Below are 25,860 nucleotides of genomic sequence, written 5' to 3' on the forward strand. Positions count from 1 at the left end.
CTCTTACAGGAGAACCTGCACACTCAGACCAGCTACATAGCTGTAGGAGATTCCAGAACTACAGATAGAGTGTGAGTAGAGTTGTTGTATGCATTGTATAGTACTCGTGTTACAGGGTTTGTGTGTACATACTAGTTTAACTTGGAATGCAATCTGTCTGCATAGCTCTCTACTATGGGCCTGTCCTCTTGATGGCCAGAGGTGTGCCTATTATGTTTTGTCTGTCCGCCACACAGGTCTTGTGTCAGATATTTCACTGGCAGTGTGTGTGTTGAGTGCTATCACTAAATGGCTACATCCATTTCTGTTTCTAACTTATATACCTGGCTAAGGGTATGTTGCATACTATCCTGTAATACCAGCAACTTGCTTAGTGTATGATGACAGTATTCTACATATGGGCCTGTGTTCCACCCTCTATCCTCCACCTACATACCACGCTTTGCACATAGGACATGCTGTCAGGGGTTGTTCTGTAGTGGGCTGTGAGTATGTCATGCTGCCATTCCTGCCATCAGTCTACTACTGTTGTGTCCACCACACATACGGTGGGTTGAGGCCATATATGTGTGGGCTTCACCTACACAATGCATGTGTGCCATTATGCACTCCAGAGGCCAGTGTATGTAATAGTGGTATATGACCCTGCAGTATTGAGTCTAGGGGGGATACACCATAACTAGCCTAGGCTATTACAACATGTGGGGGTATCAGGGGTGAGCTGCCTTAAGGTATCTGGATGTACATTACCATACAATCCACCTTGGGTAAATGCAGGCCTACTGCCTCCTGCCATACAGACTGTTCTGTTTGTCAGTGTGCTTGGGATGGTGTCAGTTATGCCTTGTTATGTAACAGTTACATCCTATTGTGTCAACTGAGGTCTTTACCCCCTAGGGAGTGTGTACAGAGCGGAGATAGAGGCTGCTAAACTATACATCTGCATTACTTACTGTTGATTCCTTGGTATCCTGTGGCCCAGTCTGTCTTTACTATTGCACGACTTGAAGGCCTCAGCCTGGACAGCAACATTTGTAAACCTTTCCAGACTACTGTATTAGTATAACTGTTTCACAGTTGCATTACTCTGTTTATATAGATGCCATTGTCTCAACAGCTATATGACATGGCATATACAACTGTAATAGTACACAAATAAAGCTTTCCCATGTATGCAAACCTGTGTGTGGTGTTATATCCTTTGACCTCTCTGAGGGGATATGTTGCAGGAAACGATTGTCATTTGTATGGGTGATTCATACAGTGTCCAGCTGGTAAGGTGGTAACTTTAGGCATAGTGGCTGTTCCATATTGGGTGCACCTTCTACATATGCATCTTACTATACATATCTCTGCGTGTGTATGTGTAGTTACATATAAATCTATATCTATATCTATCTATCTATATATATATATGTATGTATATCTGTATCTGCATATACGTCTCTGTGTATATGTATCCTAGGGATGTTGATTGCTTCCACATTGTACATTCTCTATGGGAGCCAGACTGTACTGCATGATATATTACTGATACCAGCCTGGCATAGTATAGGCGGAATGGAGTACTGTTAACATCTTGTGCCCATGTTGTGTCAGGTCCTGGTTATGGGATCTGCAACAGTTGGTGGTGTATTGCAGGGCAGACGTGTTTGGCTGTGGGGGGGAATACCTATTTGTACAAGACGTATATTGTTTGTGACCTCTCAACCCCATTACCAGTGCATGTGGACATATATGTGTTGATAATGTTCCCATTGTTATCTAAAGATGTATGTCCGTATATACACACATATATCTATATATATATATATATATATATATATATATATATATATATATGTAACATATATATCTATAGATGTATGCATATGTATATATATATGGTTAATATATATATTTCTACATATATAGCTATGCTATATCTATTTAGGTAATATCTATCCACACACACACACACACACACACACACACACACACACATACATCTACATGTTGGAACACATTCCCTGTACTGTTGAATGACTGGGCTGGATGATATGTTTGTAAAAACATCAGGTTTATGTGTATCTGAGATGGTTTAATGGTAAATCACTTTGGCTATGGTGTGCAGGATCCTGGGTTTGAGCCTTCAAGAGGCTGTTTATTTTGTTACTGGGCAGAACAAGGGCCAATGGATACAGAGTGATTAAGGCACTTTTAAGCAGTTGTAAGCGGGTTTGCATGAGTTTGCGTGGAGGTAAGCACTGCTAACTTCCGGTTACTGTTTCTTATACCCAGTTAGCTTCTAAATTGCTTAACTTGTGTAGGCATTGCTTACCCCCATGCAAACAGGCTTAAACCCACTTACTGCTTCTTAAAAGTACTTACTTCCACTTACCCCCATGCTAATTTCTTTAAAAGAAAAGAAAAAAGGATTGATAGGAAAGTGGTGAAAAAGGGGCAAAAAGAGGAAAAGACAGTAGGGAAAATAGCTAGGGATGTGCAGGAAGGATGTAGGGAAAGTCCATAGCTGCCCATTTCTTCTACAGCAACAGCTGTGCATATACGCTTAATTTGGAGGTAGATTTGGACACTCACACCTCTGGGAGAGGGGTGAGGACAACAATAATAAGTTGTGATGCCAATTAGACCGGATTACATGTGTCCAGTGGACACTTGCGAAAAGGACAGCTATGTATGGGGCATGATTTTTTTTGGGAACAGATTGCCCTTTTTTTTTCAGGTGAGAGTGGGATATTGGGGAGGGATAGTAGGTATATTTGGGGAGGTACGTTGGGTAGGTTAACAGACAAGACAGATAAGATGCATACAGGGGCAGTATATGACATGTGTGGGGGGTAAACACCTTGATGGGGAGGGGTGTTTGGAAATCAGAAACCCATGAGCCTCCTAGTGGAAACAGTGGGACTGAGATCCCCACCCATTGGCAGTCACCACTGCACCTTCACAGCCCCAAAGGTGGCTGTGCTGGGGGCTGAGTCACAGAGCCAGGCCGACCCTCTAGTTGCAACACATGGCCCTCGAGCTGGCATTGCAGATCTCCAAACTGCTGATGGAGCTCGCTACACACCACGACCCGGACCGGGCGACGGGTGACAGGTTCCTGTCCATGCCCACTCTCGGGGGGGGTGACCCCATCCCCTGAGGTGGTTCCACCCGAAGGTGGTGCAGGACCAACAGACGAGGAGGTCCCGGATTGGGCCCCAGACATGCTGGTGCCCGGTGCCATGGCCAGCTGAGGTGGCACAGGTGGGTCCGCTGGGATGGTCCTTCCCAAACGTCCTATAGTATTTACATTTTATCAACGTATGTGGGTTAGTAATAGTCAACACATTCCAGGGTTAGGTATAACAGCAATGCATAGATATTCTCATTAACCCAGACACCAGTAACGGAACAGTTGCATAGCAAACAGAACACATGCATATATGAGACCACAGTGGTAATAACAACAGCATGCAGGCATGGTAACAGATTTAGATAAATATGAACCGAGGACATATGTCCCAACAGAACAGTGCAGTCATTACATACCAGTTGAGGTGGGTATTTAGTTTATTGTTGGTGATATGGTGGGGGGGTGTCAATTGACAACTAGTATATTCCTGTAGTTCACATTACTTTCCTAGTCAGTGCTGTTATCTGTACCTTACAAGTATTACTACACTACCCTATTGCCTTACTTTAGACAGTGATATGGCTGTCATCATCTTTTTACATGAACTGGTTTTACCTGCAGTGTACACTTCTTACCTGGTATACCTGTGGAGGAAATGTTTGTTAACACTAACTAACTGTTTCTACACCTACTCCCAGATTCCAGGTTGCTGTTGTGCACATACCTGTCCATCTCTTTCTGCACAGGCTCTGGCCATTTCCTGACCACATGCAGGTGAACCGGGACATATCTACACTATTGCCCTCTTCAACCTTTAGTGACTTACCACACTCTTATACAGGCTTTCCTACACAGTTATATTATGTAGCATAGTGTGGATGAAAGTAATTAGTGATACCTTATTATTCGGAGCAACTGCAACAATCACAATTCCATACCATACCGGAGTAAACAGTACCAGTACAGTGTATCAGGCATTTTATTTTTCGGCACAGTGTTCGTATCTGACGTATCTGTGGGAGCAATGTTTGTTAACACTACCTGAATGTTGCCACACAAAGTACCAGATTACACATTAGTATTATGCACATACGTCTCTCTCTGTTACTTACACATTCTGGTCACAGCTTGACAACATGGGGGTGTAGATGGGACATGCTTGGCTTATTACTCTCATAACAGTTTCAGGAGTTGCTAGAATGATAGGTTTGTTGTTATAGATGTGTGACAATCAGTTGTATTTCCTGTTTGCTGCCTATACATATGGGATCATCCCACTGATTTCCCAAGGGGACAGGTTGACAGACAACATATATGGGCCACTTTACTGGACATTATGAACATATCTGTACAGTTGTGGGGTATGATTCTGTATACAGACTACTACCACTGCCAGGATTTGAACCATGGCTGTGTGTGCTAAAAATACAACTGTTCATATCTCAGCTGTATGTGCTATTCAGAATTTGTTATCTGCCTTTTCGCTGTTTTCTGTCTATGTGTCTCTCAGTTGTACTAAGTGGCCACTGGGGATTACACCAGTCATATGCAGGCATTCCTATAAATTCTATTTATGGTGCACAGTGTGGGTAACAGTGCTTAATATAACAGTACTATTACTTGATTGCAAATCTACATTGCCATATGATACCAGAGTATACACATGCAGTCCAGCAATTATACCTTTATTGTCAGGCTATTATGCTTTTATTGACAAACAAACTATATGAGACTCTTCCTGCCATATTCTACAGTGTATGCAGTACTTGCCTTAAACAATACAGGTTTTATACTGGCAATTAATTTAGTACTAGGTTTATATTTATTTCCTATGACAGTACATGCAAGAGTATTACTGACCTGCCTCGCATCACAACCTCGCCAGGCGACATCCATGGCCTCCTGGTTCACAGCCCATTCACTTGCAGTTGTGGAAGACATAAGAGGGATATTTAGCCATATATATCCATGATACACATGAGCTGGCAATTATTACACACATAGTGGAGTGATACTTAAACACAGCTGGGACAGCCCCTGTCATTCAAGCCTCTTGGATCCACTGGTCCAAAAGGTCCCCCGTATACCACTTCAGGTTGGCATAGTGATGCCTAACCTGCTCACCAGTTTGGGCCATGCCAGTGGCACTGGTGAGGTCATGGGCAAGATGGTCCCAGGCTTCCGCCTTATACTGGGAACCCTGGTACTGGCCCTGCAGCAGTCTCTGCTCATGGTCTTTGACAAGGAGTCCTGCCATGACTCTGGACTCCTGGCTGCACCAGCGCTACACCAGGAAGCACACACCTTCTCCCCTTTCTGCAATAGTGCCTGCAATAGGAAGCTACAACCAGTTATGAGGTGTATTTCCGCCTGTTGAGTTTAAGTAGGGCTGATTTCATGCACTTTGCCATGATTGGCCAGTTTTGAAAAGGCTAAGCTATGGGCAAACCTGCTTTACTGCAGGTTGACATTGTTTAAAGGGATATATCACTGGGCACATTGAGTTAGCTGGCCTAGACATTGCATAAACCTCCTAAGCTGGCCTGTGCAATGTTTAGCATTGCTTACAATAGACTTTGCATTATATTTTCTTTTTGGCATTGATTTATTATTCATTACATCTTATATATATGTCTGGTATCCTTGATTCATGTGTATGTAGACTGTATGGGTTCCTTGCGTTTTATTGGGGACTTCAACACTCTATTACAATTACACCTCACATCTCGTCTTACTGCTGTACTCCACTTCACATATTTATGTTATGTAGTGGGTTATAGAACAGATGACTGTATACAGATTCCTTTCACAGGTTAAGTTTGATTTTACTATAGTGAGGATTAGTTTGGTGATACCTCATTCATCAGTACTGCTGTGATGGCTTGGTGGTTGACTACTGTTACTATAATGCATAGGGTCCTGTGTTCAAGACCTGCAAGGCTGTTTACTTTGTTAATGGGCAGAACAGTGGCTGTTGGGTGCAGAGTGATTAAGGCACTTTTGAGCACTTGTAAGTGGGTTTGCGAGGGTTTGCACAAAGGTAAGCACTGCTAACCTCCAGTTAAATATGCTTACAGAGAGTTAGCTTAAAATTTGCTTAACCTGTGTGCACATTTCTTGCCCCTGTGCAAATGGGCTTAAACCCACTTACTAGTGCTTACATATGCTTACTACTGCTTATTGGTGCGTACATTTGCTTACTAGTGCTTACTCCAGCTTACAATTACAGTGATTTAAACAGTAATATCTAATGATTCTTGGGAAGTTGGGGGATTTGGAAGCTTTATGGAGTTGTCATTCATTACACATTTTAACTTCCATTTGTATCCATGATTCCTGTGTACATATACTGTCTGGGGCACATGTGCTTATCTGTGGATGTTGCAACAATATGACACCTCACATCTGCATTTAATGCAGTACTCCAGTTCACAAATATATGTTATTTAGTAGGTTATGCAACTAAAATATTGGTCATAACATGATTTGACATGGAAAATGGAATGTGTTGCAGTGGGACTTGAACTGGGAATGCCTGCTTGTAAGGTGAATGCTCTGCCCACTACACTATTGCAATACTGCTAATTTGTATATATCTTCCTTCTTATCCTCTTCAGCCATTTAAGCTGCATTAACCGTAGCTAAGCAATGGGCACACTGTGCACCTACGGTTAGCTTTCATTGGTTTCTTAATAAAAAAAAAAGGAGTGGTTATTTTATTTGTATTTACTATTGCTGTTGTACATGTGGGGGAATTTTGCTGGGGAAATGCGGACACTTATGAGCAGTCACGCTCATTTCTTTGACCTTTCTGCTGTTCTTCATTGCGGGGGAGTATATTCTGAGAGCTCTGCTCTCAGACATGCCCTCTGCCCTCTTACATGCTCTGTGTAAATTTGGAGCTCAGGCAGAGCACCCTCGTTAATATGCATGGCACACTGCCATCCTGCTCCTAAACGGCCGCTTCCGTGCAGGACTAAGCTAGTCCTGCAGGGAAGAATAATAAATCTGTGGGGAACAATATTCATGCTTTCAGAATCACTTACTGAAATGCAATGCTGCCAAGCTCAGTTACATAACTAATGGCAAGGTCTTATAGTATGCATAGGAATGTTCTCACTTTTTGCCATAGGATGAGAACTAGCAGTCATCTCCACCCTCAATGCCAAGCATTGTACAAATGCTGAAAGCAGAAATATGGATGTCTGTTTATAAGCCATTTATTGCCACAAGTATGGTGTGGGTATGACAGTTTGACCAGACTACAAGTATGAAATGGGATAAGACAGAAATAAAAATGGGGAGCAAGCAGAGGGTAGGACATTAGGTAAGTTATTTGGGAATGAGGAAGATGGCAGTCAGATAGCACCATACCTATTCACTTATTCACAAGCTAATAATGTATACATACAAATTATTTAGACATTTTGGATAGTTATATCTCAAATGATGTGTAGCAACAAATTAACATTTTTTCATGATCAGTCTGAATAAATCGTGTGTGCAAAGCTCACACACACACACACACACACACACACACACACACACACACACACACACACACACACACAATGTGGAAAGTTATGTATGAGAGAGAAATTTTGGGGGGAAGGTACAACTTTCTGTGTGAGAAGAAAGTTGAAGAAGGAAGTTAGGGATATCAGAGGTTGGTACGCAGGGGGCAGGTTAGGTGGTAGAGCAGACATACAGGATAGATATAACAGACAGGGCTGGCAATGGACACAAGAGGGAACAGAACACCATAATGAGAGACAGGAAAGGATGTTCAAAGGAATATTCCCTTCTAGTATGAACACACTGGGAAATTAGTCCTCACTCTTGGAACTGCCACCATAGTCTGCTGCCCTGGAAACCTCAAGCAGTGCTGGAAGGGGCAGTGATTTGGCAATTTGCTGCAGAATTTTTCCATGTAGTCAATTTGGGAACCAAGGTCACAGCCCTGCCACTTCCTGTTGGGTAACATAATCATCACCTTCACTGGCACTAGTCCCAATGACTACCAACACTTCAGCCAGCAGGACAAATCTACCTGACACAAGTGGTGAAGGTAGTACAAGAGGAGTGGAGGCAATGTTGGCAGGTTGTGCTCTAGAAGTGCTTGGTGCAACTGCTGTTGGTGGTGGTACCATCAGTACCACCTGTGCAGAGATGGCAGTCTGAGCCACTGTGGCTGGTCTTATGGTAGGGCAGTAATGAGTGTTGCAATCAAAACTTCTGAAAAAACAATTAGAAAGACTAGTGAGAAAATGGGTGGGAGGAGAGACATAACAACATCAAAGGTTATGATTGGGTCACCGATTGTAACCATAGTATTATGTGCTCAAGTCATGGATGCCAAGAAATTGACCTCAAGAGTGAATCTTGGCATCCATGTTGATAATGGAGGGTTACAATCAGATAACTGATCATAATTCCTTCCAGTACGTGGAGCTTCAGGTGCATGGTACTACTAGTTACAGAAAGAAAAAGCAGACTGCCTTTTCTGGCTTTCAAAGCCATAAAGCATTTAGCAAGTGCTGTCACAAATTAAGCATAACACATCTTATGTTAAGGAAACAGGTTTTGAGACAGACTGCAGGCAGAAAGAAAGCTGCTGTCATTTGCTGGTCAGTTATGGCAGGTTTTATTGCCTAAATCATCCAAGGCTAACTTCGAAAGAAAAATAGCCAAGGATTCAAAAGATAACCACAAAGCCTTCTTTAGCTATGTTAAGAATCTAAGTGGCAACTCGCAGATATGCACTGAACTAGTGCAAAATAGCACAAAATATACTGAACCCACTGATATTGCCAACATCCTGGCAGATAGAATCAGTGCAAACTTCATCACCCTCTCACCTCCAAAAGGGCCCACAACAATACCGGAAAAGAGCAGTGTCCCAAAAATTACAGATGCACAGGTGAAAACAGCCCTTTGAAAAGCCAAAAACACAGCTTCAGTGGGACCAGATGGTGTCCCAGGCTGCATCTTGCATGAACTAGAGAACAAACTAACCCCCCACCTAAACATGCTGTTCAATCTCAGCATCTCCACAGGCTACATGCCCATAGAATGGCACACAGCAATGGTTATTCCTCTCCACAAAGGAGGGGCCACAACTGACCCTGGTAACTATCGCCCCATAAGCCTGACTAGCCTGGTCTGCAAGGCTATGGAGTGCATCATCGGTGACCTCATTAACAGAGACATTGGGAACCTCCAAAGACTTGACCTGACCCAGTTCGGCTTTGTTAAGGGCAGATCATGCCTACTAAACCTGGTTGACTTCTTCGAGACAATCAGCAAGGCCATACACGAGGGAAAGGTGGTTCACACAACCTACCTTGACCTTACCAAGGCTTTTGACACCATTCTCCACTCGGGTATTACAGAAAAACTCACCAGCCTGAACATAAATCCCTATGTCATGAGATGGGTTGCCATCTGGCTTACAGACAGAACTCACACAGTAAGAATAGCGGGCTCCATGTCCAACTCTAAACCAGTCACAAGTGGTGTCCCGCAAGGCTCAGTCCTGGGACTCCTACTGTTCAGCATATACCTCTCAGAAGTACAGGCAAACACAGGAGGACAATGGCTAACCCAGTTCGCCGATGACTGCAAACTGGGAGCCATAACTGACTCTCCAGCTGACACGGACATCCTCCAAAAGGGCCTTACTGAGATGGACATGGTGTCAAAGTCATGGCCTCAAACTAAATGACAAAAAATGCATAGTCATCCCATTTGGTAAAAACAAAACACCCACGGATTACCACATAGGTGGCAGCCCCCTTAATACAGAAGAGGTAATAAGAGATCTGGGGACCCAGGTAGATAGTAATCTCTCCTTTGACAATCATATTGGCAAAGTAGTTAGGAAATCCTCCTATGTGGCCCATCTAATTACTAAAGGGTTCACATCTAGAAATAAAGAGGTTATAGTGCCTCTCTACTCATCACCATTAGACTCATCATAGAGTACAATGCCCCATTTGGGATGCACCTCACAAGACACTTCCAACATCTGGAAAGACCACAAAAGTACCTCACCAAGAGGATTACTGGTCTCAAACATATGTCCTATGTAGCCCGACTGAAAAAACTCTGGCTGTACTCAGTGGCATATCGCTTACTCAGAGGTGATCTCTGCCTGACTTACAAAGTCATGTCCAACTCAGAATTGATGGACATGCTCCACCTAAAGAAATCATAGTCACTGCAAGCTACACGCTCTAGTGAGCTAAACCTCGCCACAACAATAAATAGAACATGCTGGAGGAATAGATTCCTGTCACAGAGACTCCCCATGCTTTGGAACAAAATTCCAAATTACATCAGGCAGAGCCCCTCACTAACACTCTTCAAGAGAAACCTTGACGAGTGGATGGGTAACAGAAAATACACCCCTGGGATCACTTCATTGGCTCTGCTTGACAGAGGATCAGTTAATTAATCAATGGAGTGGCGAAAGCCGATACACTCTGGTTAGGCTTATAAATGCCCTCGGGCAAATAGCCTAGTACCTACCTATGAACCTATGAACATATAATGTGATATCTAGTCTTAACAGCTAAAGCAAGAGTGCTTGGCAATTGTTAACTGATTTGTCTTTTTCATGATATCAGATCATAATTACCATACCACATGCACTACAAAAGTATTATAGATATTTCTTTAATGTTAAGGTCACAATCATTACACATTCCAGATAGATTCTTAGGATTGTTTACATCCAGATATAAAACTGTGACACTGTTAATTACTGTTATTGGCATGTAACAACCATTGTACAGGAACAACACGTATTTTAAATTAGTTGTATGGATATAACTGATTTTACAATCTAATTGCACAGATGAGATATAAGTTCTGACTACAGCTATTCAATTTAAGCAATATATATTTTATATTAACTATTCTCTTTTGGGTGGAACAGAATGAACAGCCTTTGGACCTTAGCTGACAATTAACTAGTTCATAGCTCTGTAGCTGATTTTACAGCTAAATAGGGTTTACACACTTACACTAGAATATTCATACTAAGTCGTCTGACAACCACTTGTGCCCTGGTTTCCAGAAACTAAATTGTCTATTCCTAGTACAATTACTTGTATGTTCACACTGTCCTCAGTAATAGATGAAGCCATCTTTACCTCATGCCTCTCTGAGGCACTGCAGTCACTTTTAATGAACCACCTGGTTTTGTTCAATCTCTACAGGGGCTAAACATAAGGAAAAAGACTAATGAAGAAATGTGTGTTGCCAAATCATAGTACTGGCTTGATACTTATAGGATGATATACTTACAATGCCAAGGTGCTGGGTTCATCCCATGATATGCCTCTTATTGACCGAGGAGGTCAGCTTTGTGTCATTTTATGTCCCTATAATAAAACATGATAGTCCTACTTGCCCATGTATGCTGATTTGGGTATATATTCTATACACACACACACACACAAATATATATATATATATATATATATATATATATATATATATATATATATATATATATATATGCTCCACAGTGACTCCAGCTCATGCTGGTTAATAGTGATATATCAGGTCTATTTCCAATGACATTTTTCCAGTTCCACTTCTAGACATGTGCACTGGAAAAAGCTGTAACATTCATGAGGTTTAAAGGTTTACACATAATTACATTTTCCCATAAATAATATCAGTCTTCTTGTTAGTTGTCCTTAGATACTCTTTTAACAGCATTAGTCATTGCATTTCTATGTGAAAAAATATTTTAATACTAGATTATGTACAGCACATTGTAATTGTACCCACTGAAGAAAAATACATCACCAGCACCACAGAGGAAGGTACATTGCATGTTTGTGAAGTGAGGGGTAGAAACATGTGAATTATTGGGAAATAATCTGTGTTACATATCCTACAACATTATGTGGATCAGAAGAAGTACAACATATATGCAATATTGAGCATATGACATCATGTATATTATGCATTCATATTTTTGGTGCATGCCTGTGATGTGATTGTGTTTTACCTGAAAGCATTATTCATATCAGAATAGAACATGTGTTGATAATATTACAGTACTCAAGGTGTATGAGTGAATTTAAAAACACGTATATTCCAATAATATGAAAAATAAAGCACATTAGTCAGGTATGCCACTGTAGCACTGAAAAATGTGTACCAGGATATACATTACAAAGTACTACATCTTCAAACTAGCATGATCTTTGTAAAATGAAGCCCGTTTCATTGTCTTCCAAACTTGTACCTATAGAATTATGAATCGTTTTTTCATTTTATTAAACTGAAGCACAAAGACATTTACATGGAAAATATTCTCCATGTATTAATTATGTTTATATTCAGAATGAAAACTAATGTGCTGCCTCCATGTTTAGGTACCCAACAGATGACAAATTGGCAAATGCATAGGAATTTTCTTACTTTTTGCCATGAAACAAAAACTGCCATTTCCCCTATGTTTATCGATGACTAGCAATGGTTGTTCTTTGCCAACCATAGCATAAATGGCATTTTTAGTTTAGAAGGACCTTTTGATGCATGCCATAATGTAATTGCATGTTAGATGACATAATTATTATTTTAGGGGAAGAAAAATATATAGGAAAGTGACATGCCTACTGCACATGAAGGGATGTGAACCCATGCATATTCCAAGCATATTTAAAAAAAAGGCATTATCCAAATGTGCTGCTGAAGTTGTATGAACATATGCTTTCAAGGTTTTTTTGATTTTTTTAGATATTTAAATAACACTGATTACTTTGAGGTTATGTTTTTTTTTCTTTGGAAAATTACTTTATAGTCCACAGCATGTGCACAGACTTGTGTTTTTAATATCACTGAGGTGAGTACTCTGACACACACATACGTAACATTATCATGGCTACTCTCCACAGTAATGAACTATATCTTTTCTACATTGTTAACTAAATCCTTTGGTTGATACAAATCAGTTCCTTTTATGTCGACACAACAATTTATTTATTGTTCAAAAAAAAAAAAAAAACTATTTTCCTGTTGCTAATATATGTGATGGCATTCAGAGCATCTTTTATAGGTAAAATATATATTTGTAATGGAGTACATAATGCAAGTTGGAAATGAACCCCTGCAAGTCACAATCAATACCTTGATTTGAGTATTTACTTGTGATGCCACTGATTCACCTACTTTATGGCTGACATCACATAATGAGTGAATTTGAGAATAGAGGTTGCTATATTCTGTCAGAATTCCATATTGTCAACTAAATCCTTTGGTTGATACAAATCAATTTCTTTTATGTAGACATAACAATTTATTCTTTGTTTAAAAAAAACTATTTTCCTATTGTTAATATATGTGATTGCATTCAGAAGTGTATATGATGAAGTGCTCATGCATTACGCATCTTTTATAGATAAAAAATATATATTTGTAATGGAGTACATAATACAAGTTGGAGATGAACTCCCGTAAATCACAATCAATACCTTGATTTGAATATTTACTTGTAATGCCACTGATTCACCTAAATCATGGCTGACATTAAACTCATATATCAACTAATGGCAGGATGAGTGTGTAAGAATGGAAAAGCAAATATGTAAAAAGTATTACTGCAATAATAAATTGACAACAATGATCCATGTGAAGTCTTACAGATAATGAAATGTTATCATATTTTTTGTGAAGGTATTAGCTTATCAGTAGAGTCCATTAAAATATTATGAAATGATCACAAGTATAGCACTATAGAATAAATTCAAATGATATGATTCCTTATGTGGATTCAAATCCAGCAAACTACACATATCATTACCATGTTGAATTACTGAGGAAGTTGCAAAAAAGCTACTCTTCTGACATCACCTTTGTCTATGTCCAAAGTGTTGACCGATGCTCACCAACACCATGATCATTTGTGTGAACAATTGCAAAGTCTTTGTGCATGCACAGGTGTTTTCTAAATTTTTACCATGGAATAAGAACTAACATTTCCTAAAGGGCATTGACAACCAGTCACAACGCTCAGTTCCAACGACAATGCATCCTCTGAACATGAACCTACATAATTATATTTTTCATAATCCTTAGGACAAACATAAGTGGTTTACTTCTGTAACATTTGCTAATGGATTAGTAAGTCTGGAGTTGTTTTTTTTTTTTTGTATTACTTTTAAAGACTGTAAAATTTATTGTTGTTAAAATGTTTTGTAATACTTTGGAGCTTTTCTCCCCAGGACTCCACTGAAAATGGGCTCCTACCCAGTCAGACATTCCCTGTAATTAAATGCCAATGAATACATAAATGGATAATGTTTTTGACTTTGAATACCTATGTGATATGCAGGATAATGGGGTTTTAGTCTGCAGGACATGTATCTGTGCCCCTGTACTCAAGACAGATATTAATTAATTAATTAATTAATTAATTAATTAATTAATTAATGTATGTATGTATGTATGTATGTATGTATGTATGTATGTATGTATTTATTTATTTATTTATTTATTTATTTGTGTTTGTTTACCAGGATGGCCCAGGGCAGCCACGGCGGTGCAGCTGTTAGCATTGCTGCCTCACAGCAAGAGGTTCTCCAGTTTGATCCTCGGCTGGGGTGCCTTCTATGTGGAGTCTGCATGTCCTCCCTGTGGTCACATGGGTTTCCTCAGGGTGCTCCAGTTTCATCCCAAAGACATGCTGTAGATGGATTGGACACTCTAAATTGGCCCTAGGCGTGAGTGCATGTGTGTGTGCCTTCTGTGGAAGGCTGGGTGCCAGGCTGGCAACTCGACACTGTAAAAACTCCACTGTCAATCAATATAAGTGGTGGTATAATATTAAGGTAGGCTGTGAGAGTACCTGAATGTCTCACCTGGTTCAATGGTAGGTCTAAGGATTAGGAAGAGAAGGAAGTGGACAGGAGGGATCAGGGATTAAAACAGAAGCCACTAGCATTGCATGCATAGTTTAGCCAGTTAAAGAGTCATAGTGCATTCGACCCATGAGACACATGAAAAAAAATATATGTCAAACAATTTCACATGTGAGGTTATTCATTTAAAATAACTGCACATTTTCACACTTTTAAGAAAATATCATCTTTACAGGAATTGGGCTCTGCACAAATGGCAAATAGATTGTTCACATCATTAACATGTTGTGTCACATAAAAACTTAGCAAGACCAGAACCAATTGCACTTACATTCATTTTAATTCTACACAGGGAAATTATAACGCAATATACACTACATGTCATGAGTTTTCCTGCATCCTTATGGGAAAGATTAAAGTGTGAAACTTGGAGGAAAGCAGAGATCTGAGAATGAAAATGAATGTGAGGGTACATCCAAGTTTTGCATGGCATACTCAACATTTTTAGCAATCATACAGTCATAGGAGATTATTAGGATAATGGCTCTAGAGTTATTTTAAGCCTACTTATTCATACCTCAATGTTCCCAATTAGATATATGCCTGTGCCTTAGGGCATCTACAGGTTGCCCCTGCCCTTATGGGACACAGGTAACAAGTCAGGGGTGAATTAGTGATTTCTCATCCATTGGTCCAAATTGCATTTGAATGGGGGGCCTATATCACTTTGTTAAATTGCTATTCAGCAAATAGCCATTCATCAAACCTGTTTATCGAAGCCACTAATCATCAAATGGCTTTTTAAGTGAAATTTGAACTAGGACAAACCAATGGTAGGCCAACCAGGTGAACGTAAAAAAAAAAATTTAAAACCTATCAAGGTGGGAAGTTATACACCACACCACCCAACGAAATATAGCAACTCTGAGATCACACTACAGTGGGGAAAAGGGAAGGGGTGGCCCATGCTATTGGACTGCAGGACTGCAGCCCCCCCCAGCTATAAAAGAAAGAAGAAAGACCCCAGCTGTAGAAGAAAGAAGAAAAAAACTAAACAAAAGGATGAAAATCACAGACCTTTGCGCATGCGCACTCGCAGTGTTTCCGACATTCAGACTGCTGCTGAACCAGTCTGGGGCATGCGCAGAGCTCCAGACTGATTCAGCAGCAGTCTGGATTAGAAACACAGCAGTCAAGAGCATCCCAGAAGTCTATGCAGTTAGTTACAACTGAATATACTGGAAAGGGATCAGATTGCAACATCTGCAGGCTTGCCTGCTCTCGCAGGAAGGAAGGATGTCACCACAGGAGCTTAGTGAGTGGAGCTATACAGCAACAGAAGGCCCTGGACCCCATGTAGGTATATTATTACAAGCAACAGTGTGTGTATGAGTGTGTGTGTGTGTGTGTGTGTGTGTGTGTGTGTGTGTGTGTGTGTGTGTGTGCGTGTCTAAAGTAGCTTTGCAGCTTATTGCATAGTGGTATCCCTCATAAAATAGTACTGTATAGGTGCAAAACACTTCTTTGAGAATCACAGCCATTCTTAGCAACATAATGCACCTGGACTGGAGCTACGTCAGAAAGCAAGAGTAAGTGTGGAAACCACTGTATAAAATTGCACTTGATCTTAGTCAGAAGGCAAAGGGAGATGATATATGTAATGAATGACAGTGCTAAACATGAAAAACCCTATGCTTTGATGCCTGACAATATTTCTGTAGTGGGTCCTGAATGCAGCTATGACATTTTGCAATGCACTTTATACTAGAGAAGTTATAAAAGGTGAGAATCCCATACTCATTCGGTAATCTAGCTACTATTTCTGTTTTATATATATATATATATATATATATATATATATATATATATATATATATATATATATATATATATATATATATATATATATATCACTCTGTATTTGAGAGAAAAAGGTTGCAGGTAAGCTAATGTGGCATGGTGACAAGGATCTCCAGCATCATGGTTAATCAAAGGGCTTGGGGAAGTTAAAAGAAGTTTAAAAAATGAAAAGAAATTACATTTTCTGCCAGTGTTGCCCAGTGGGGTATCACAGAGATTGCTACTTTCAGCATGTTACTTGGCACTTTAATAAAGCTGAATATAAATTATAATTAGAACTGCAGTGCAGGGAGAAGTGGTTTGAGTTGAGTGTTGCTTGTTTTTCTTATACTTGATTTTGACTGGCATTCTAGCAATGTATTTAAAAAGTAATTTATTTTTTCATGCCTCACAACCTTTTTGTTTCCATCTAGATATTAAGTAAGCTGCCACGCAGCCAATGTATTGAAATATTTTTTTCTTCTACACTTCATTTTGTCTTGATTGGACTCTCATAATGATGGTTTGGCACCCAGGCAGCATGTTTAATTAAAGTTACAGTTTTTGTGGTTTTGAGCATAGGCTCCACACCTTTCTAGTTGGCCACACCCCTTCTCATTGACCCCGCCCATTCAGCTGTTTCCTGCAGCCCCCCTTTGATTTGAAGTCACCAGCCGCCACTGGAAAAGGGTAAATTCCGGACAGTGTCCAACCACTGGTTTGCCCTAGGAAAAATTCACCGATTGATGAACAACGTCTTCGATAAAAAGAGGTTTGATGAATGGCTATTCGCTGAATAGCAATTCAACAAAGTGATAAACACCTGAATAGGCTAAGGGGAAAAGGCCTGCTTTACATGAATAGGGAGTCTATTCCAGAGAAAGGATAATTTATGAAAGGATAATTTATGAAACACATACCTGCCCCTCCAGCATGTTTTGTTCATGTTGACACTGGACTACAGACACTGGATCCTACTCAGTTAGGCTTTGTTAAGGGCAGATCCTGCCTCTTAAACCTGGTTGATTTCTTTGAAACAGTCACCAAGGCCATTGACGAGGGGAAGGTGGTCCACACAGCCTACCTGGACCTCGCAAAAGCCTTCGATACAATACCCCACTCGGGCATTATAGATAAGCTCACCAGCTTAAATATAAACCCCTATGTCACTAGATGGGTTGCAAACTGGCGCAAGGACAGAACCCACATGGTTAGAATTGCTGGAGCCATGTCAGACTCCAAACCAGTTACAAGTGGCATCCCACAAGTTCAGTCCTGGGACATCTCTTGTTCGGTATATATTTCTAGGAGGTACAGGCCAACACGTTCACAGATGACTGCAAACTGGGCACCATAATTGACTCTCCAGCCAACACAAGCATCCTCCAAAAGGGCCTCATAGAAACAGACAACTGGTGCCAGAGCCATGGCCTCAAGCTAAACGCCAAAAAGTGTATATTCATCCCCTTTGGCAAAAACAAAGTGCCCACAAATTACCACATAGGTGGTAATCCATTAAGTACAGAAGAAGTAATTAGGGACCTGGGGACCCAAGTTGATAGCAATCTCTCATTTGACAACCACGTGGCCAAAGTGGTTAGAAAAACATTTTATATAGCCCACCTAATCATGAAGGGATTCACATCTAGATCAGGGGAGGTCATCGTGCCTCTTTACTCATCCCTCATCAGGCCCATAATTGAGTACAATGCCCCTTTCAGGATGTACCTTACCAGACACCTGCAGCAACTGGAAAGACCCCAAAAGTACCTCACTAAGAGAATCATAGGGCTCAAACAGATGCCATATGCTGCCCGGTTAAAGAAACTCCAGCTCTACTCAGTGGCATACCACCTGCTCAGAGGCGATCTGTGCCTGACGTATAAAGCCATGTCCAACCCGGAATTAATGGACATGCTGCACCTCAGAAAATCCAAATCCCATCGAGCTATGCGCTTGAGAGACTTGAACCTCAGCACTGAAATAAATAGGACATGCTGGAGGGACAGATTCATAACCCAGAGGCTCCCTTCACTCTGGAATAAAATCCCAGTCCAGGTTAGGCAGAGTCCCTCATTGACTCTCTTCAAAAGGAATCTTGATGAGTGGATGGGAGAGTGTAGGTTTACCCCGGGTATCGTTTCTGTATCACTGTTAGACAGAGGCACAGTATACTAACCTCGAAAAAGGGCATAGTAAAATTAATTTAAAATGGGTGGTGAAAGCCAAACACACTCTGGCTAGGCTTATAAATGCCCTAGGGCAGATAGCCTAGTATGAACCTATGAACCTATGTCACAGATGAGATGATTTATATCCTTCGATTACTTAATTCTAGTGCTGTTTATTTTGCAAATGTGTAGCAGATCCATGAGGGTTGGATTGGAGAATGCCTTGCAGATTAGGCATAGATTGCCCCTCAGTAGTCTGCATGAGACCAAGTACATGGACAGGGCTTTGAAATGGTCTGCAAAGGACATGCTATTTACACTCTGTATTGTTTTAGTGAAGGACCTCTGTGGTTGCTACAGATGTTGCAAATGCCTAGTCAGGTATTTTCCGAAGGGTGCCTTGTATTCCATTACTGGTTTAATGAGGCCTGAGTATAGTGGGGTTAAGATCTCCTTAGATATGGACACATGCTGATCAAACTTTAGGTTACTGTCAATCTAAGTTTCCAAGTCTCTTAATGGGTCTGCTCGTAGGAGAGTGTTATCAATATTGTAATTTGCAGGAGTGGCTTTTTTCCCAAAGATATAATTATGTAATTTTTTTGTATTGGGATTCAGGACATGGCACTGGCACCGGTTATTTGTTTGTGTCAGACCCCCCTGGATGATATATACATCCTTGAGGTATTTAATGTTTGCACCTAGCTGGCAGTCACATGAAGATACCTGGTCAGCCAAAGGCCCTCTACATTTACTTTGACTTCAAAGAAGTATATTCTGAACAGGAAAGGTCACATTGCAAAGCCCTGTGGGACATCACATTTATCCCACCTCTTATTGGAGATGGAAAACTGGTCACCAAACAGCAAAGAGTTTCAAATACAGCAACTATAAAATCCCAAAGGAACTCAAAAGAAGCTCAAACTGTGTAAAAAGCGGTACATTTATTCAGCAAAGCTTTTTGAGACAACTCTTCTTTAATGCTTACAATAACTATAAAAATTAATTTATTTCTTTTTTATACATGAAAATAATTAATCCATTTATATTCAATACATTCAGTATTTAATATTACAGCACTGCCTCTAAAACTTTTATTTACTATCTTAATCACCCTAAACATAAAACTATGAGAATCATGAGCATCCATAATATGTTTTGACAAAGTATTGCTATCAATTTTCCTATGTATGTCAGAGAGGTGTTCTGCAGTACATTCTTTTAGAATCCTTTTAGTCTTTCCTACATAAAAAGCAGGAACACTATGCACAGGTTACTAAATAATTTATTTAATTTTTATTTATTTACATTTGTCGACCATGAGTGTCCGACTGGATGTAGGTCCATTTTCAGCAGAGGCCCGGGAAGAAAAACTCCACAGTTAAAATATACAGAGAGTAGTTACATTGGATTTATATAGCAATTAACAATTTCATTAACATAGCAGTTAACAATTACAAACATAGTTACAGATGAAAAACATAGTACATCAGTAGGCACCTAGAACCTTTTTCTCCAAAGTACATAACAGACTTTAACAATTGTTACAATAAGACGTTCCTGCTGTATAATAAGTAGTAGGCTTATGAGCATACGAGCTTGCTATAATCAAGGTAGTTAGTGGGGTGGAAAGAAAGGTAGTGGGTGGATGTTGTGGGTGATATTAGAGTGGGAGTTGTAAGGGCATAGCCAGCATGTTTCTAGGTGCGCTTTTAGTAAAGTTTTGAAGTGGGTGCATGATGGTACGGAGGTAATTGTGGGTGGGAGGGAGTTCCATAATTTGGCTATGGTGCAAGAGAATAGTGCTTCACTAGCAAGGTTATTGGCTTTAGTGATCTGCAAGTGATTTTTGTTGCTGGATCTTAGTGGTCTGGTGGTGTGTTAGGGTTGGAGTAGATTTTGGAGGGATGGGACATTTAGTGGATGGTTTACTAGTTTGTTGGTGAGTGTGAGTTGATACCATTGAAGGAGGTGAGGGAGTTCAAGCCAGTCCAGTTCAGCAAGTGAGAGACAGTGGTGGCCACGGTAGGATGTCCCTGTGGCAAATTTGGCGATTTTGTTGTAACAGGTCTCTAGCTTGCTTAGATCGCACCTTGTTTAGATCGTGCCTTAGGTTGGTATATATTGGAGAGGCATAAAGTAGGGTGGAGATAAGGTGGGAATTTGCTGCTGAAATCTTTGCTGCTTTGGTGAGAAGTTGCTTATTTCTGTATAACACTCCTAGTTTTTGTGGACTTTTTTTATGGTCATGGATATGTGAATGTCAAATTTTAGTTTATTGTCTATTTCCACTCCTAGCAATTTGGTGTGTTCTGTTGGGTGTATAGTGGTGTTGTCTTTTGAAGTGATGTTAAAGTGAGAGTTGTTTTGTTTTGAGTATGTTTGGTGGGTTGGAAAATAAGTAGTTTAGTTTTGTTTGGGTTGAGTATTAATTGGGCATCGGATAACCAAGTTTCAACAGAGGAAAAGGCTTCCTGTGTGACTTTTTGCAGTTTGGGCAGGGACTGGGCTGAGCACATGATGGTTGAGTCATCTGCATATTGTATGAATGTGCCATGTTTGGTGGCAGAGGCTAGATTATTGGTGAAAATAGAGAAGAGTAGGGGTCCAAGGATGGATCCTTGGGGAACCCCTATAGAGACAGGTAGTTGGGGAGATGTCATTCTGCCATACAATGGATTGTTGGGGGTCAGACAGGTAACTCTGAAATCAGTTGGTGATAGGTTATTGAGGACAGAGATGAGTTGTTTGTGCAAGACTATGTCAAATGCTTTCGATAGGTCTAGGAAAGTAGCATAGGAGAGATAGCCATTGTTTTATGCTAAAGGATAGTGTTAGTAAAGGAGAGTAAGGCAGTGGTGGTGGTGCTATGCTTTGGTCAGAAACCATGCTGAGTATTGGAAAGGAGGTTGTTAGTAAGGAGGTAGTCTAAGACCTGAGAGTAAATATATCTCTCTAGTATTTTGGAGAGTGGAGGGAGAATAGCTATGGGGCAGTAATTGGATAGTTCTGTGGAGGGGCCGCCTTTGTGGAGGGGAATTATATGTGATACTTTCCATAGTGTGAGAATGTAACTTTCTGACAGAGATCGGTTAATCAAGATGGATACTGGGTAGGCCAGAGTGTCAGCTGCGATTTGTAGGTATTCACTTGGGGGGGTTGCCTGCTGATAATTTGATGGGCTTAAGTTTAGTTAAGAGTTTTTTTATGTTGGAGGTAGGTACAGGAGAAAAAGAGAAGGCAGTGGGGAGATTACTAGTTGAAGGTGTGGGTTGGAGGGGAGGGGGTTGTGTTGTTTAACTAGTGATAGTATGGTTTGTGTGAAGTGTGTGTTGAATGAGGTAGCAATATTTTTGGAGGAGTGAGGGATGTTAGGAGGAGGGGTACTGACTTTACTTGGGTGGAGGATGGAGTTTATGGAGGACCAGAATTGTTTGGGGTTGTGTTGGGAGGAGTCTAGGGCAGACTGGTAGTATTGGAATGTGTCCTGTTTTATTAGCTTTTTGACTCTATTGCGTAGTAAATAGCATCTTTTAGGATTAATTATTTTCATGCAGATGCCTATCCAGAGATAAATGACATTGTTAGTATTAATCATGTTTTAAGAAACTAGGAACAAAACTGCTCCCTGGCTCTTGAAAGAGACCAGGCAGAAAATTCTGCTGAGAAATAAAATATGGGACAAATGGAGAACTAGCAAAAACCCAACTGACCATCAAAACTCTAGGCAACTTAGAAATTTGACAAAAAAATTAATACTCCTTGACAAAAAAAAAAACTATTACCTAAAATTCCAACAAACCCAAAATCAAAACCCTCAAAAATTCTGGTCAGGCATAAATAAGCTACTCCATTCTGGACATGCTAAAACTCCCACCCCTTCTAATTTTACTCAGAATTCACCCAACCAAATTGCTGACACTTAACAAGTTATTTTCTGAAACAGTGCAATCTTTAGCAAAGACCCTTTCACATACTAACACTACTGAGCCACTCTCTCTTATCAATAAATCCTCCATATTTCAGCTCCAGACAGTTCCAACATCTTTTATCCTTTCCCTACTTCGTAAACTCAAACCATGTACTCCTTCAGCTGATGCCATTCCTGCTGAATATTTACAGATGACAGCTGAAGCACTTGCCTATCCTATTTCTATTCTAATAAACAGAACCATTACGGAGGGTACTATCTCAGCCCTCTGGAAAGTCTCTCATATTATCCCACTGCATAAGGGAGGTAACTCAAAAGAGCCATCACATTTCCGTCCCATAGCCCTTCTCTCTCCATTAGCAAAAATTATGGAGAAATGTATCCATCAGCAATTACTTGAGCATCTCCTCCAAAATCACCTACTAGCTGACTGTCATGGTTTCAGGCCTTTTCATAACACCACAACTGCACTCTTAACCTTTACTGACTGTATTAGTAAGAATCGTAACAACAACCTACTTTCCTCAGCACTCTTCTTAGACCTCTCCAAAGCCTTTGACATGGTTAACCATCAGTTAATATTAGATATACTTAAATCACTGTCACTTGATACTCAAGCACTCAAATGGTTCAAATCCTACCTAGAGAATAGACAACAAGTAGTTCTCTGGGTAATTAGCTTTTCCACTCATCTCCGCATCACCCTGGGAGTCCCACAAGGATCAATCTTGGGACCTCTCCGTTTTTCCATTTTTATTAATGATCTGAGTGCTTCCCTTCCCTTAACCACCACCTTACAATATGCCGATGACTCAGCACTAATCTGTGCCACTGACTCCACTACCGAACTGCAGACCAATACCCAAAAAGTTTTTACCTTAGTTGAAAATTGCTTCCACAACCACCATCTCCTCCTCAACCCTAAGAAAACTAAGTTATTATTGTTTACTCCTGCACAAAAGTCTTCCCCTATCTATTTCACAGTTACATCCAAAAATGGAACTATAATAGCACCAAACACAACCGTCAAACTTTTGGGTGTAACAATTGACAATAATCTTAACTTTGACTCACACACTAATTTGACCATTAAATCTGTAAATAGAAAACTTGGCTCCCTATACAGGCTTAAACCCTTTCTTACTTCCTCAGCTAGGACCACTATTGCCCAAACACACCTTATATCCACCTTTCTTTATGCCTCTCCCATCTATTCTAACCTTTCCAAAAGCAATCTGAACAAACTATCAACCTCATATAATAATATAGCTAGATTTACTACTGGTTCCGCATTTCATATCCATCACTGCCAAAACCTTAAACAACTAGGATGGCTGGAATTGCACAATCAGTTTCTTCTTCAGCAACTTATAATTACCCATAAGATCTTATATCATCCAATAAACTCTCCCATACTCTGTAACATTATCAAACCTTATAAAAATCTTACAACATTGCATTCAGCAAACAAGTAGCCTCCATTAAATCCAACAATAAATTTGGGGACTGCCTATTTACTAACTTTGTTGGAACCAGCTGGAACAAACTTCCATCTAATCTTACATCACTTACATCAACACCCCTTTTTAAGAAACAACTAAGAACATTCCTTCTATCCCAGTGGCTATGCCCTTGTACTAATCCTGACTAACCTGCTTTTCTTTCTTGCCTATCACCTCTATGTCCTTATTACTCTTACCAATTTCCTTTGTACTATTCAGTATAATTCCAGTGTGAATTTTCTAGTAACAAAAAGTACTTAAACTCTTTGTTTCAATAAAATACTTCTACTCCCTCTTTCCTTACCAGCTCTGACTCATCTCTTATGCCCTTCTCTGAGGGCTGTCAGTTAACAACCTGCTTAACAGACGTACCCCTATGTATCTCCTTATTCTACCTCTCAGTGATATCCTGCTGTAATTCTGCTTATTTAAGAAGTTTTTAGGCTAAACAAGTTGTCAACTTTGTTCTCAATGGAAATGTCTTGTATTCTTTCTCACCTGGCTGCACCTATGTATTGGTTCATAGGTTCATAGATTAGTACTAAGCTAGCTGCCCTTGCAAGCCATTTTAAGCCTAGCCAATTATCCCTTGTGAAACTCAAACCCTGCATCTTGTGTTTGTAAGGCAAACACCTTAACCATTAGGCCACGTGCCCAACCCCAGCTGTTGGAGCTGTTTGAGCTGTTTTTCTCCAATTTGTTGATAATATATTGTTGTTTTTTGCTTAATTTAGATTCAATTTAACATACTGAAATCAAATTATGCTTTAACTATGTAATTTTGGAGCTTTTCTCCCTGGGCTTCTACTGAAAATGGACATATATCCAGTTGGACTAGCCCAGTCAACAAATGTAAAATAAATTAAAAAAATTAAAATAAATGCCTGTACATGGTTTCTGTATACATTTCCACACAGGCTGCAGTGTTCTCTGAGTTTGAGGGTGCTTGGAATTTAGCTATGCTATTACTTAATAGGAGATAGTTAGCCTTGGAAAAGCTCTTAAAGGTTCTGTGGTTTGATGGAAGTTCTGGCCTTATATTTATTTCTAGGGTGACTTCTTTGTGATCTTATCTGACCAATAAGGACATTGCACTAAGGAAGTGCAACATTCCCTTATATTTGTAAGTACCAGATTCAGAATATTTGCACCACTAGTAAGCATGCAGACAAGTGTGCCCGCAGGCAGGTGCAAGGGGGTGCAATTGCACCCCCCTGGAATCTGCTGACTAAATTAAAAAAAAGTTTTTTGGGCGTTCTTCTTTAAGAACGCCCTTCAAGTCCAGGCGCAGATGCTGACATCATCGCACGGTGCACAGTTTGTGAGTGGGAACTGAAACGGATGGTTTCAGTTTTGTGATGGATTTGCTTTATCTGCTGCGAGGAGGACTTCACTGAAGATAACAGATGGGACGCTT

This window comes from Protopterus annectens, chromosome 5.part0 (assembly GCF_019279795.1).
Source record: "Protopterus annectens isolate FY-2018-M chromosome 5.part0, PAN1.0, whole genome shotgun sequence".
Taxonomy (NCBI): domain Eukaryota; kingdom Metazoa; phylum Chordata; order Ceratodontiformes; family Protopteridae; genus Protopterus; species Protopterus annectens.